The sequence below is a fragment of the Balaenoptera ricei genome, chromosome 13 (genome assembly GCF_028023285.1).
Source record: "Balaenoptera ricei isolate mBalRic1 chromosome 13, mBalRic1.hap2, whole genome shotgun sequence".
NCBI classification, from domain to species: Eukaryota; Metazoa; Chordata; class Mammalia; order Artiodactyla; family Balaenopteridae; genus Balaenoptera; species Balaenoptera ricei.
The window spans coordinates 26,394,146-26,407,689 of NC_082651.1; the positions used below are offsets into that span (position 1 = coordinate 26,394,146).

Sequence of the window (13,544 nt, forward strand, 5' to 3'; positions counted from 1 at the left end):
ATTTGTCTGCAAATATTTTCTCCCATTCTGAGGGCTGTCTTTTCATCTTGTTTACAGTTTCCTTTGCTGTGCAGAAGCTTTTTTATTTATTTATTTTAATTAATTTATTTATCTATTTATTTTTGGGTGTGTTGGGTCTTCGTTTCTGTGTGAGGGCTTTCTCTCGTTGTGGCGAGCGGGGGCCACTCTTCATCGCGGTGCGTGGGCCTCTCACTGTCGTGGCCTCTCTTGTTGCGGAGCACAGGCTCCAGACGCGCAGGCTCAGTAGTTGTGGCTCACGGGCCTAGTTGCTCCGCGGCATGTGGGATCTTCCCAGACCAGGGCTCAGACCCGTGTCCCCTGCATTGGCAGGCAGATTCTCAACCGCTGCGCCACCAGGGAAGCCCCTGCAAAAGCTTTTAAGTTTCATTAGGTCCCATTTGTTTATTTTTATTTTTATTTCCATTACTCTAGGAGGTGGATCAAAAAAGATCTTGCCGTGATTTATCTCAAAGAGTGTTCTTTCTACGTTTTCCTCTAAGAGTTTCCCGTCTTATATTAGGTCTTTAATCCGTTTTGAGTTTATTTTTGTGTGTGGTGTTAGGGAGTGTTCTAATTTCATTCTTCTACATGTAGCTGTCCAGTTTTCCCAGCACCGCTCATTAAAGAGACTGTCTTTTCTCCATTGCATATCCTTGCCTCCTTTGTCATAGATTAGTTGACCATAGGTGCATAGGTTTATCTCTGGGCTTTCTATCCTGTTCCATTATTCTGTATTTCTGTTTTTGTGCCAGAAACATATTGTCTTGATTACTGTAGCTTTGTAGTATAGTCTGAAGTCAGGGAGTCTGAGTCCTCCAGCTCCGTTTTTTTCCCTCAAGATTGCTTTGGCTATTCGGGGTCTTTTGTGTCTCCATACAAATTTTCAGATTTTTTGTTCTAGTTCTATAAAAAATGCTATTGGTAATTTGATAGGGATTGCATTGAATCTGTACATTGCTTTGGGTAGTATAGTCATTTTTCACAATATTGGTTCTTCCAATCCAAAAACATGGTATATCTCTCCATCTGTTTGTGTCATCTTCGATTTCTTTCATCAGTGTCTTATAGTTTTCTGAGTACAGGCCTTTTACCTCCTTAGGTAGGTTTATTCCTAGGTATTCTATTCTTTTTGTTGCAATGGTGAATGGGATTATTTCCTTAATTTCTCTTTCTGATCTTTTGTTGTTAGTTTATAAAAATGCAAGTGATTTCTCTGCATTCATTTTGTATCCTGCAACTTTGCCAAATTCATTGATTAGCTCCAGTAGTTTTCTGGTGGCATCTTTAGGATTCTCTATGTATAGTATCATGTCATCTGCAAACAGTGACAGTTTTACTACTTCTTTTCCAATTTGGATTCCTTTTATTTCTTTTTCTTTTCTGATTGCCATGACTAGGATTTCCAAAACTATGTTGAATAATAGTGGTGAGAGTGGACATCCTTGTCTCGTTCCTGATCTTAGAGGAAATGCTTTCAGTTTTTCACCATTGAGAATGATGATTGCTGTGGGTTTGTCGTATATGGCCTTTATTATGTTGAGGTAGGTTCCCTCTATGCCCACTTTCTGGAGAGTTTTTATCATAAATGGGTGTTGAATTTTGTCAGAAGCTTTTTCTGCAGCTATTAAGATGATCATATGGTTTTTATTCTTCAGTTTGTTAATGTGGTGTATCACATTGGTTGATTTGCATATATTGAAGAATCCTTGCATCCCTGGGATAAATCCCACTTGGTCATGGTGTATGATCCTTTTAATGTGTCGTTGGATTCTGTTTGCTAGTATTTTGTTGAGGAGATTTGCCTCTGTATTCATCAGTGATATTGGTCTGTAATTTTCTTTTTTTGTAGTATCTTTGTCTGGTTTTCGTATCAGGGTGATTGTAGCCTCGTAAAATGAGTTTGGGAGTATTCCTTCCTCTACAATTTTTTGGAAGAGTTTGAGAAGGATGGGTGTTACCTCTTCTCTAAATGTTTGCTAGAATTCACCTGTGAAGCCATCTGGTCCTGGACTTTTGTTTGTTGGAAGATTTTTAGTCACAGTTTCCATTTCATTACTTGTGATTGGTGTGTTCATATTTTCTGTTTCTTCCTGGTTCAGTCTTGGAAGGTTATACCTTTCTAAGAATTTGTCCATTTCTTTCAGGTTGTCCATTTTATTGGCATGCTTTGTATTTCTGTGGTGTCCATTGTAACTTCTCCTTTTTCATTTCTAATTTTATTGATTTGAGTCCTCTCACTCTTTTTCTTGATGAGTCTAGCTAAAGGTTTATCAATTTTATCTTCTCAAAGAACCACCTTTTAGTTTTATTGATCTTTGCTATTGTTTTTTTTTGTTTCTATTTCATTTATTTCTGCTCTGATCTTTATGATTTCTTTCATTCTACTAACTTTGGGTTTTGTTTGTTCTTCTTTCTCTAGTTCTTTTAAGTTTAAAGTTAGATTGTTTGGAATATTTTTTGTTTCTTGAGGTAGGATTTTATTGCTATAAACTTCCCACCTAGAACTGCTTTTGCTGTATTCCAGAGGTTTTGGATCGTCATGTTTTCATTGTCATTTTTCTCTAGGTATTTTTGATTTCCTCTTTGATTCCTTCAGTGATCCCTTGGTTATTTAATAACATATTGTTTAGCGTCCATGTGTTTGTGTTTTTTACGTTTTTTTTCCTGTAATTTATTTCTTATCTCATAGCGTTGTGGTCAGAAAAGATTCTTGATATGATTTCCGTTTTCTTAAATTTACCAAGGCTTGATTTGTGACCGAAGATGTGATCTATCCTGGAGAATGTTCCGTGCGCACTTGAGAAGAAAGTGTAATCTGCTGTTTTTGAATGGAATGTCCTATAAATATCAATTAAATCTATCTAGTCTATTGTGTCATTGAAAGCTTGTGTTTCCTCATTAATTTTCTGTCTGGATGATCTGTCCATTGGTGTACATGAGGTGTTAAAGTCCCCCACGATTATTGTGTGGCTGTCGATTTCCTTTTTTATAGCTGTTAGCTTTTGCATTATGTATTGAGGTGCTCCCATGTTGGGTGTATATATGTTTATAATTGTTATGTCTTCTTCTTGGATTGATCCCTTGATCATTATGTAGTGTCCTTCCTTGTGGCTCGTAACATTCTTTATTTTAAAGTCTATTTTATTTGAAATGAGTATTGCTACTGCAGCTTCTTTTGATTTCCATTCACATGGAATATCTTTTTCCATCCCTTCACTTTCAGTGTGTATGTGTCCCGAGGACTGAAGTAGGTCTCTTGTGGACATGATATATTTGGATCTTGTTTTTGTATCCATACAGCAAGCCTGTGTCTTTTGGTAGGAGCATTTAATCCATTCACATTTAAGGTAATTATCGATATGTATGTTACTATTACCATTTTCTTACTGGTTTTGAGTTTGTTTTCATAGGTCCTTTTCTTCTCTTGTGTTTCACACTTAGAGAAGTTCCTTTAGCATTTGTTGTAGAGCTGGTTTGGTGGTGCTGAATTCTCTTAGCTTTTGCTTGTCAGTAAAGCTTTTGATTTCTTCTTTGAACCTGAATGAGATCTTTGCAGGTAGAGTAGTCTTGGTTGTAGGTTCTTCCCTTTCATCACTTTAAATATATCATGTCCCTCCCTTCTGGCTTGTACAGTTTCTGCTGAGAAATCAGATGTTAACCTTACGGGAGCTTCCTTGTATGTTGTCATTTTTGCCTTGTTGCTTTTAATAATTTTTCTTTGTCTTTAATTTTTTTCAATTTGATTACTACGCGTCTTGGCGTGTTTCTCCTTGGGTTTATCCTGCCTGGGACTCTCTGCACTTCCTGGACTTGGGTGGCTATTTCCTTTCCCATGTTAGGGAAGTTTTCGACTATAATCTCTTCAGATATTTTCTCAGGTTCTTTCTCTCTCTCTTCTCCTTCTGGGACCCATATGAGTTGAATGTTGGTGAGTTTAATATTGTCCCAGAGGTCTCTTAGGTTGTCTTCATTTCTTTTCATTCTTTTTTCTTTAGTCTGTTCCGCAGCAGTGAATTCCACCATTCTGTCTTCCAGGTCACTTATCCATTCTTCTGCCTCAGTTATTCTGCTATTGATTCCTTCTAGTGTAGTTTTCATTTCAGTTATTGTATTGTTCATGTCTGTTTTTTCTTTAATTATTCAAGGTGTTTGTTCTTTTAGTTCTTCTAGGTCTTTGTTAAACATTTTTTGCCTTTTCTTGATCTTTGTCTCCATTCTTTTTCCGAGGCCCTGGATCATCTTCACTATCATTATTCTGAATTCTTTTTCTGGAAGGTTGCCTATCTCCACTTCATTTAGTTGTTTTTCTGGGGTTTTATCTTGATCCTTCATCTGGTACATAGTCCTCTTCCTTTTCCTTTTGTCTCTCTGTGAATGTGGTTTTCGTTCCACAGGCTGCAGGATTGTAGTTCTTCTTCCTTCTGCTGTCTGTCCTCTGGTGGATGAGGCTATCTAAGAGGCTTGTGCAAGCTTCCTGATGGGAAGGACTGGTGGTGGGCAGAGCTCAGTAAAACTTTAATCTGCTTGTCTGCTTATGGGTGGGGCTGAGTTCCCTCCCTGTTAGTTGTTTGACCTGAGGTGACCCAGCACTGGAGGCTACAGTCTCTTTGGTGGGGCTAATGGCAGACTACGGAAGGGCTCATGCCAAGGAGTACTTCCCAGAACTTCTGCTGCCAGTGTCCTTGTCCCCGCGGTGAGTCACAGCCACCCCCTACCTCTGCAGGAGACCCTCCAACACTAGTAGGTAGGTCTGGTTCAGTCCCCTATGGGGTCACTGCTCCTTCCCCCTGGGTCCTGATGTGCACGCTACTTTGTGTGTGCCCTCCAAGAGTGGGGTCTCTGTTTCCCCCAGTCCTGTCAAAGTCCTGCAGTCAAATCCCGCTAGCCTTCAAAGTCTGATTCCCTGGGAATTCCTCCTCCTGTTGCCGGACCTCCAGGTTGAGAAGCCTGACGTGGGGCTCAGAACCTTCACTCCAGTGGGTGGACTTCTGTGGTATAATTGTTCTCCAGTTTGTGAGTCACCCACCCAGTGGTTATGGGATTTGATTTTATTGTGATTGTGCCCCACCTCCCGTCTCATTGTGGCTTCTCCTTTGTCTTTTGATGTGGTTTATCTTTTTTGGTGAGTTCCAGTGTCTTCCTGTCAATGATTGTTCAGCAGTTAGTTGTGATTCTGGTGCTCTCATAAGAGGGAGTGAGCGCACGTCCTTGTACTCCACCATCTTGAACCAATCTCCTATACCAGTGATTCTTATTATTAATAAACTCTAGTGAAGTGTGGGGCAAATAAGTCATTACTAATGATTATCAAGGGACCAAAATTGGCTGCTCGGTTCCATTACATAACATGCCCTCGGTCAGATGGCTTATAAGAGGCAGAGCTAGGATTCCAACCCAGGGAATCTGCTCCAGAGCCTAGGTTCTTAACCACTGTGCTATACTGGGTGATTCATGGCAGTATCTAAAAATGGTAAGAATTTGTCTGTGAGGATGTTTCAGGTATAGGATGTAGCATATATAAAACCCTAGGGAAGATAACATAGCATGTGCAGAGAACTAAAATGTAGTTGTTGGACTGAAAATACTTGGTTTAAGTTTAATAAAGAAGAACAAAAAGAAAGCAGAGGGACTGACTGGAGTCAGATAATACAGGGTTTTAAGGGAACTACTGAAAATTTTATGCAAATAGATGACATGACCATTTTTGTGTTTTAGAAAGATAAATCCAGTTCTGGGGTTGGCAGATTACCACCTGTGGACCAAATGTGGGCCACTGTCTGCTTTTGTGAATGAAATTTTATTAAAGCCATGCTCATTCATTATGTATTGTCTTTGGCTGCTTTTGCACTACAATGGCAGAGCTGAGAAGTTGTAACAGAGACTTTATGGCCCAAAAAGCCAGAAATATTTATTGGCCTTCTACTCTAGCTCAAGGGTTCTTAACTTGTCTTGTGCTGTGGACTCTTTTCAGTCTCATGAAGCCTAAGACCCCTTCTGAGGAAAACAAAGTAAAATGTATAGCTTTATAAAGGAAACATTAATTTGAAGTATAATTGTTAAAATATTTTTTTAAAGATTTGTAGTATAGTAGTAAGTGCTTTATTAACATGTGAAGTAACAGGATCCAGAAGCTCTTCTAATTTTTTTTCTTAAACAAGTTCACTAAACTACAGAAGTAATTAGTGATGAAGCCAGTATTAAGAATTGAAGCCTAGTAGACAAGTGAAGCTTTGTCTAGACTCTAGGTACAGTGCTGTCCAATAAAACTTTCTGTGAAGGTTCTGTATCTTCACAGACCAGTACGTTAGCCACTAGCCACATGTATCTATAGAGTTCTTGAAATGTGGCTAGTGTGACTAAGGAACTGGACTTTTAATTTACTTAAATTTAAATAGTCACATATGGCTGGTGGTTACAGTACTGAACAGTGGTGCTGTAGAAGATGGCAGATTAGATAGTGTAAGGCAGTAATTGTAAAGTGTAGGTAGCATTGGGAACCTAAGGAGAAAATGCAGTGTTTGGAAATATGTAGGATAGTTTTAAATTATCATAGTGCCTGAGGTGTTGCTGGCATGTAATGCCCTGAGGGCAAGAAATGATACAGATAAAGAATGTGGGACAGTTTACCAAGGTGAAGAATTGTCCCTCCTCTGATGCCCCTTTGAGAAACACTGATTGGAAGATGAAAACTTGTCCTGTAAGGAACACTTTGTGGTTTTTTTTTTTTTTTTCTTTTTTTCTGGACAGGAAAAGAGTAAGAAGGAATGAGATAAGTTTAAGGACTGGTATGTAGAAGATGGAGTGCATTTATTTTTTTGTTCAGATGATAGAACTATTAGAATGATCCAGTACTGGAATATTGGCCTTGAGATGTGCACTGTTGCAGAGACTGCTTATCAATTGGGCATGATATTAACCTTTATTCTTTTTTTTTTTAATTGAAGTATAGTTGATTTACAATATTGTATTAGTTTCAGGTGTACAGCAAACTGATTCAGTTATATATATACTTTTCAGATTATTTTCCATTATAGGTTATTATAAGATATTGAATATAGTTCCCTGTGCTGTACAGTAGGTCCTTGTTGTTTATCTCTTTTATGTATAGTAGTTTGTATCTATTAATCCCATACTCCTAATTTATCCCTCCCCCACACCCTTTCCCCTCTGGTAAACATAAGTTTTTTCCTATGTCTGTGAGTCTGTTTTTGTTGCCTCCTTTGTCATAGATTAATTGACAGTAGTTGTGTGTATTTATTTCTAGGCTCTCTATTGTTTTCCATTGATCTATATATCTTCTTTTGTGCTAATACCATGCTGTTTTGATTACTGTAGCTCTATAGGACTGTCCGAAGTCCAGGAGAGTTATGCTTCCAGCTTTCTTCTTTCTCCTCAGGATTGCTTTGGCAATTCTGGGTATTTTGTGGTTCCTTATAAATTTTAGGATTATTTGTTCTAGTTCTGTGAAAAATATCATGGGCAATTTGATAGGGATTGCATTAAATCTGTAGATTGCCTTGTATGGCCATTTTAACAATATTAATTCTTCCAATCCAAGAGCAGGTGATATCTTTCCATTTCTTTGAATCATCATCAATTTCCTGTATCACTGTTTTATGTATAGTTCTTAGCATATAGGTCTTTCACCTCCTTAGTTAGGTTTCTTCCTAGGATTTTTTTTTTTTTTTGGAATTTTTTTTTTTGATGTGATTTTAAATGGGTTTGTTTTTTTACTTTCTCTTTCTGATATTTCATTGTTAAAGAAATGCAACAGATTTCTGTATATTAATCTTGTATCCTAGCTATCTTGCTGAATTTATTTATTCTAATAGTTTTTATGTGGAATCTTTATGGTTTTCTGTATAGAGTATCATGTCATCTATGTATAATGACAGTTTTATCTCTTATGTTCCAGTTTGGATACATTTTATTTCTTGTCTGATTGCTGTGTCTAGGGCTGCCAAAACTATGTTGAATAGAAGTGGTAAGATATTTGTCTTTCTCTGTGTGACTGACTTCATTTAGTATGATAATCTCCAGGTCCATCCATGTTGCTGCAAATGGCATTATTTCATTCTTTTCGATAAATATCACAAATATCATATGATATCACTTATATGCGGAATCTAAAAAAAAATGATACAAATGAACTTATTTACAAAACAGAGTCACAGACTTAGAGAATGAACTTATGGTTACCAGGGGGGAAGGGTGGGAGGGAGGAATAGATTGGGAGTTTGGGATTGACATGTACACACTGCTATATTTAAAATAGATAACCAACAAAGACCTACTGAGTAGCACAGGGAACTCTGCTCAATGCTCTGTAATAACCTAAATGGGAAAAAAATTTGAAAAAGAATAGATATATGTATATGTATAACTGAATTATTTTGCTGTATACCTGAAATTAACACAACATTGTTAATCAACTATACTCCAGTATAAAATAATAAATAAATAAATAAGAGACACAATTCTTATTTGCATTCCTTGTAGAAAAATCAAGTACACATAGCACCATTGCCTAGAATCATTACATTTCTTTAAAATGTAAGCAGAATTAAATCTTTCATGATCATTTTATGAGATGGTAATATATTTTTCTCCTTTGACCCCTGTACTTGGTAATGTATTGGAATAAATTTTGGAATGTATACTGACTAAGAAAAAAAGAAGTGGTAAGAGTGGCATCCTTGTTCAGAATTTAGTGGGAAGGCATTCAGCTTTTCACCATTGAGTATTATATAGGCTGTGGGTTTGTCATAAATAGCTTTTATTATGTTGAGATATGTTCCCTCTATACCCACTTTGGTGAGAGTTTTTATAATGAATGGATGTTGAAGTTTGTCAGATGCTTTTTTTATGCATCTATTGAGACAGTCATGTGATTCTGGGCTTTCCTTTTGTCAATGTGGTGTATCACATTGATTGATTTGTGTATGTTGAACCATCCTTGTGACCCTGGGATGAATCCAGCCTGATCATGGTATATAATCTTTTTATGTATTCTTGGATTTGATTTGCTATTTTGTTGAGGATTTTTGCATTGATATTCATCAAAGATTTTGGCCTATAATTTTTTTTTGTAGTGTCTTTGTCTGGTTTTGGTAGCAGGGTGATGGTGGCTTCATAGAATGAATTTGGGAGTGTTCCCTCATCTTCAGTCTTTTGGAAGAGTTTGAGAAGGATAAGGATAAGTTCCTCATTGTATGTTTGGTAGAATTCCCCTGTGAAGCCGTCAGGCCCTGGGCTTCTGTTTGTAGGGAGTTTTTCTATTACCAGTTCTATTTCACTTCTAGTGATCAGTCTGTTCAAAGTATCTGTATCTTCTTGATTCAGTTTTGGCAGACTGTATATTTCTAGAAACTTGTTCATCTTTCTTGGTTGTCCAATTTGTTGGCATATAATTGTTCATAGTATTCTCTTATGATTTTTTGTATTTCTGTGGTATCAGTGTTATTTCTCCTCTTCCATTTCTTATTTTATTTATTTGGCTCCTCTCTCTTTTCTTCTTGGTGAGCCTGGCTAGAGGTTTGTCGATTTTGTTTATCTTTTCAAAAAACCAGCTCTTGGTTTTATTGATCTTTTCTATTGTTTTTTTGATCTCTATTTTATTTATGTCCTCTCTGATCTTTATTATTTCCTTCCTTCTGCTGACTTTGGGTTTTGTTTGTTCTTTTTCTGATTCTTTTAAGTGGTAGGTTAGGTTGTTTATTTGAGAATTTTCTTGTTTCTTGAGGAAGGATTGTATCACTATCAACTTCCCTCCTAGAACTGCTTTGCTGTATCCCATAGATTTTATATGGTTGTGTTTTCATTGTCATTTGTCTTGAGGTATTTTCTGACTTCTTTTATTTCATTGTTGATGCATTGGTTTTTTATTAGTGTGTTGTTTAGTCTCCATGTGTTTGTTCTTTTCCCATTTTTCTGTCTGTGGTTGATTTCTACTTTCATACCAGTATGGTCAGAAATGCTTAAAATACTTTCTATACTCTTAAATTTTTTGAGGCTTATTTTGTGCCCCAGTATGTGGTTAACCCTACTGAATGTTCCATGTGCACTTGAAAAGAATGTGTATTCTGCTTTTTTTGTCTGTAGTGTCCTGTAGAAGTCAATTAAGTCCAACTGGTCTGTTGTGTCATTTAGGTCCTCTGTTGCCTTATTGATTTGCTCTCTGGAAGGTCTGTCCATTGATGTCAGTGGGGTATTAAAGTCTCCCACTATTACTGTATTCCTGTCAATTTCTCCCTTTGTGCCTGTTAGTATTTGCTTTATATACTTAGGTGCTCCTATATTGGGTACATATATGTTAATGAGTGTAACACCCTCTTCTTGTATTGATCCCTTTATCATTATATAATATCCTTCTTTGTCTTTATGGCCTTTGTTTTGAAGTCTGTTTTGTCTGATATGAGTATTGCTACCACCACTTTCTCATCGTTTCCATTTGCATGGAATATCTTTTTCCATCCCCTCATTTTCTATCTGTGTGTGTCTTCCACCCTGATGTGAGTCTCTGGTAGGCATCGTATTATGGGTTCTTGTTTTCTTATGCAATCTGCCCCTCTGTGTCTTTTAATCAGAGCATTTGGTCCATTGACATTGAAAGTAATTATTGATAGGTATGTATTTGTTGCCATCTTAAACCTTGTTTTCCAGTTTTTTTTTTTTTTTTTAATTTTTTTTATTTTTTAAATTTTATTTATTTATTTATTTTTAGCTGTGTTGGGTCTTCGTTTCTGTGTGAGGGCTTTCTCCAGTTGCGGCGAGCGGGGGCCACTCTTCATCGCGGTGCGCGGGCCTCTCACTGTCGCGGCCTCTCTTGTTGCGGAGCACAGGCTCCAGACGCGCAGGCTCAGTAGTTGTGGCTCACGGGCCCAGTTGCTCTGCGGCATGTGGGATCTTCCCAGACCAGGACTCGAACCCGTGTCCCCTGCATTGGCAGGCAGACTCTCAACCACTGCGCCACCAGGGAAGCCCTCCAGTTATTTTTGTAGTTCTTTTCTGTTTGTTCTTTTTGTTTTTCCTTTTGTAGTTTGATGGTTTTCTTTTATATTATGCTTGAGTTCCTTTCTTTTTGGTTTTTGTGAATCGATTGTATGTTTTAAATTTGTGGTTACCATGGGGTTCAAGTATGTTGACCCATAACTATACTTGCTTTAAAGTGATAGTCATACAAGTTCAAACACATTGTAAAAAAAAATCTACATCTTTAGAGTCCCCCTCCCTCACATTTTTTTATTTTGATGTCATATTTTACATCTTCATGCTTATTCTTTTGCTGTTCATTGTAGTTATAATTGCTTTTACAAAAATATTTTTAATTATTGTTTTTAAATCTATGTACCAGCTTGTTTAAGTGGTCTTCAATCCTTTTATATATTGGCTTTCCCATTGTGATTTTCCCTTACCTATAGATTCTTGTTTCTCTTTTATTTAGAGAAGACCTTTCAATATTTCTTCTAGGGTAGGTTTAGTAATACTGAATTCTTTTAGTTTTTGCTTGTCTGAGAAATTCTTTCTCTCTCCTTCTATTCTAAATGATAATCTTGCTGGGTAGAGTATCCTAGGTTGCAGGGTTTTCCCTTTCAGGACTTTGAATATATCATGCCACTCCCTTCTGGCCTGCAGAGTTTCTGCAGAGAAATCAATTGATAGCCTTATGGTGGTTCCCTTGTAATTAACTCTTTGTTTTTCTCTTGCTACCTTTAGAATCCTCTCTTTAACTTTTGCCATTTTAATTATGATGTATCTTGGTGTGGGTCACTTTGTGTTCATCTTGTTTGGGACCCTCTGTGCTTCCTGTGCCTGGATATCTGTTTCTTTCTTCAAGGTTTGGGATGTTTTCAGCCATAATTTCTTCAAATATAATTTCAATCCCCTTTTCTCTCTCTTCTCCTTATGGAACCTCTATTATGCATAGTTTGGCATGCTTTATATTATTGTATAGTTCTTATATGTTATCTTCATATTCTGTTCATTTGTCTTTCTGTCTGTTGTTCTGATTGAGTGATTTCCATTATTCTGTCTTCCAGATCACTTACATGTTCTGTGTTATTTAGTCTGCTATTCATTGCTTCTAGATTGGTTTTTATCTCAGCAGTTGAGTTGTCTAATTTTGATTTGGTTCATCTTCATAGTTTCTAGTTCCTTGTTACAGTGCTCTGCATTTCTATTGATAACCTTTCTTAATTCCTTTAACATTTTTATTACCTTCTTTTTGAACTCAAGGTCTAGTAGACTGGTGAGGTTTGTTTCAGAAATTATTTGTTCTTTCAGGGGATTTCTCTTGTTCTTTTAATTAAGAGTAGTTCCTCTGCTTTTTCATTTTACTTAACTTTCTCTCTGTGAATTTAGGAGAAACATTTATCTACTGTGGTCTTGAAGGGGTGTTTTTATGTGGGAGCATCCCTGTGTAGACTGTGTGAGTCAAATATTTTTGGTGTGTGGGCTGGTTTTGATGTGGGTGCCAGCCACTTCTTTCCTTAGCATTTGCTGGCCATTAACCCCTTGATAGGGGGTGTGATTGGTGTTGAAGCGTCTAGAACCTGGGCTCTATGGTGGGCAGGACCTCCCCTTTGATCTGAGGCTATCACAGCTCTGTTGAGGGTGGGGACTGCTCCACAACTGTTGGAGTAGAAGCCCTGAAGTTTGTGTTTGATGAAACTTCATTGCCCTTGAGTGCGTGCCCTGCCCCAAAGGAGGCGACTGTTGGTGCAAGTGGGGCCTGTATGGTCACACTGAACCCATGCACTGCCTAGGCAGGAATCTGCAGTTCCTCTCAGACTCAGTGCAGTGTTGTGTCCCTTTCTCTGTTGTGTTCATTCCAGACCTAGTGGTAGGCTCTTTTGTGGAGTGGGCTGTGGCTGGAGGCTGCGGCGCTGTGGCTGCAGGATCAAGGTGGTTGTGCTGCTGCCTGGGCTGCCTCTGTGGCACACCTCTCCCAGGACCTCTCCACCCCAATTCCAGCTCCAAGCTGAGGTGTGGAGTGGGCAGGGCTGGAGCACTCCCACCGGCAGATGAACCACTGCATGCTGCTGCCCAGGACCTTTCCACCGAACCTCAATGCCCAGCCACTGTGCATTTCTGTGATACCACCTGGTGTGCTCACTGACAAAGTGTGCCACAGCTGGACCCACCCCTCCCTGTGTACATTGACAGTGGGCTCCATGTTTCAGCCTGGACCACACCCCAGGCCGTCAGGGCTGTCTCCACTGTCTCCACGCAGGTAAATGGAGTCCTCTCCCACATCCTGTCTGCCCAAGATTCAGCACTTAACGTGTTTGTGGTCCCACTTGGCGCATGCTTCGGATTGGGAAGTGAGGTGAGGCTTGGGAAGTGCAGCAAGGCATCAGCCACCAGCACTGGTCCCATTCCATCCTGATTGTTAGGAAGCCAGCATGCCTGCACTCCTCACAAGTGTAGTCTAGGCTTCCCCAGCCCCTCTGTCTGTCCCAGCAGATTTCCCAGCTGGCAGGGGGCTCCCCAGGCAAGGATCTGCCCGTGTGGACCTTCTCTCC

The 13,544-nt window shown here is 38.5% G+C and overlaps 1 protein-coding gene across 4 annotated transcripts in view; it reads left to right on the plus strand.

Annotated features, from left to right (window-relative positions):
• The window catches only part of GCFC2 (GC-rich sequence DNA-binding factor 2), a 73,535-nt gene that overhangs the window by 5,727 nt on the left and 54,264 nt on the right, over positions 1-13,544 (plus strand). The window lies entirely within an intron of this gene.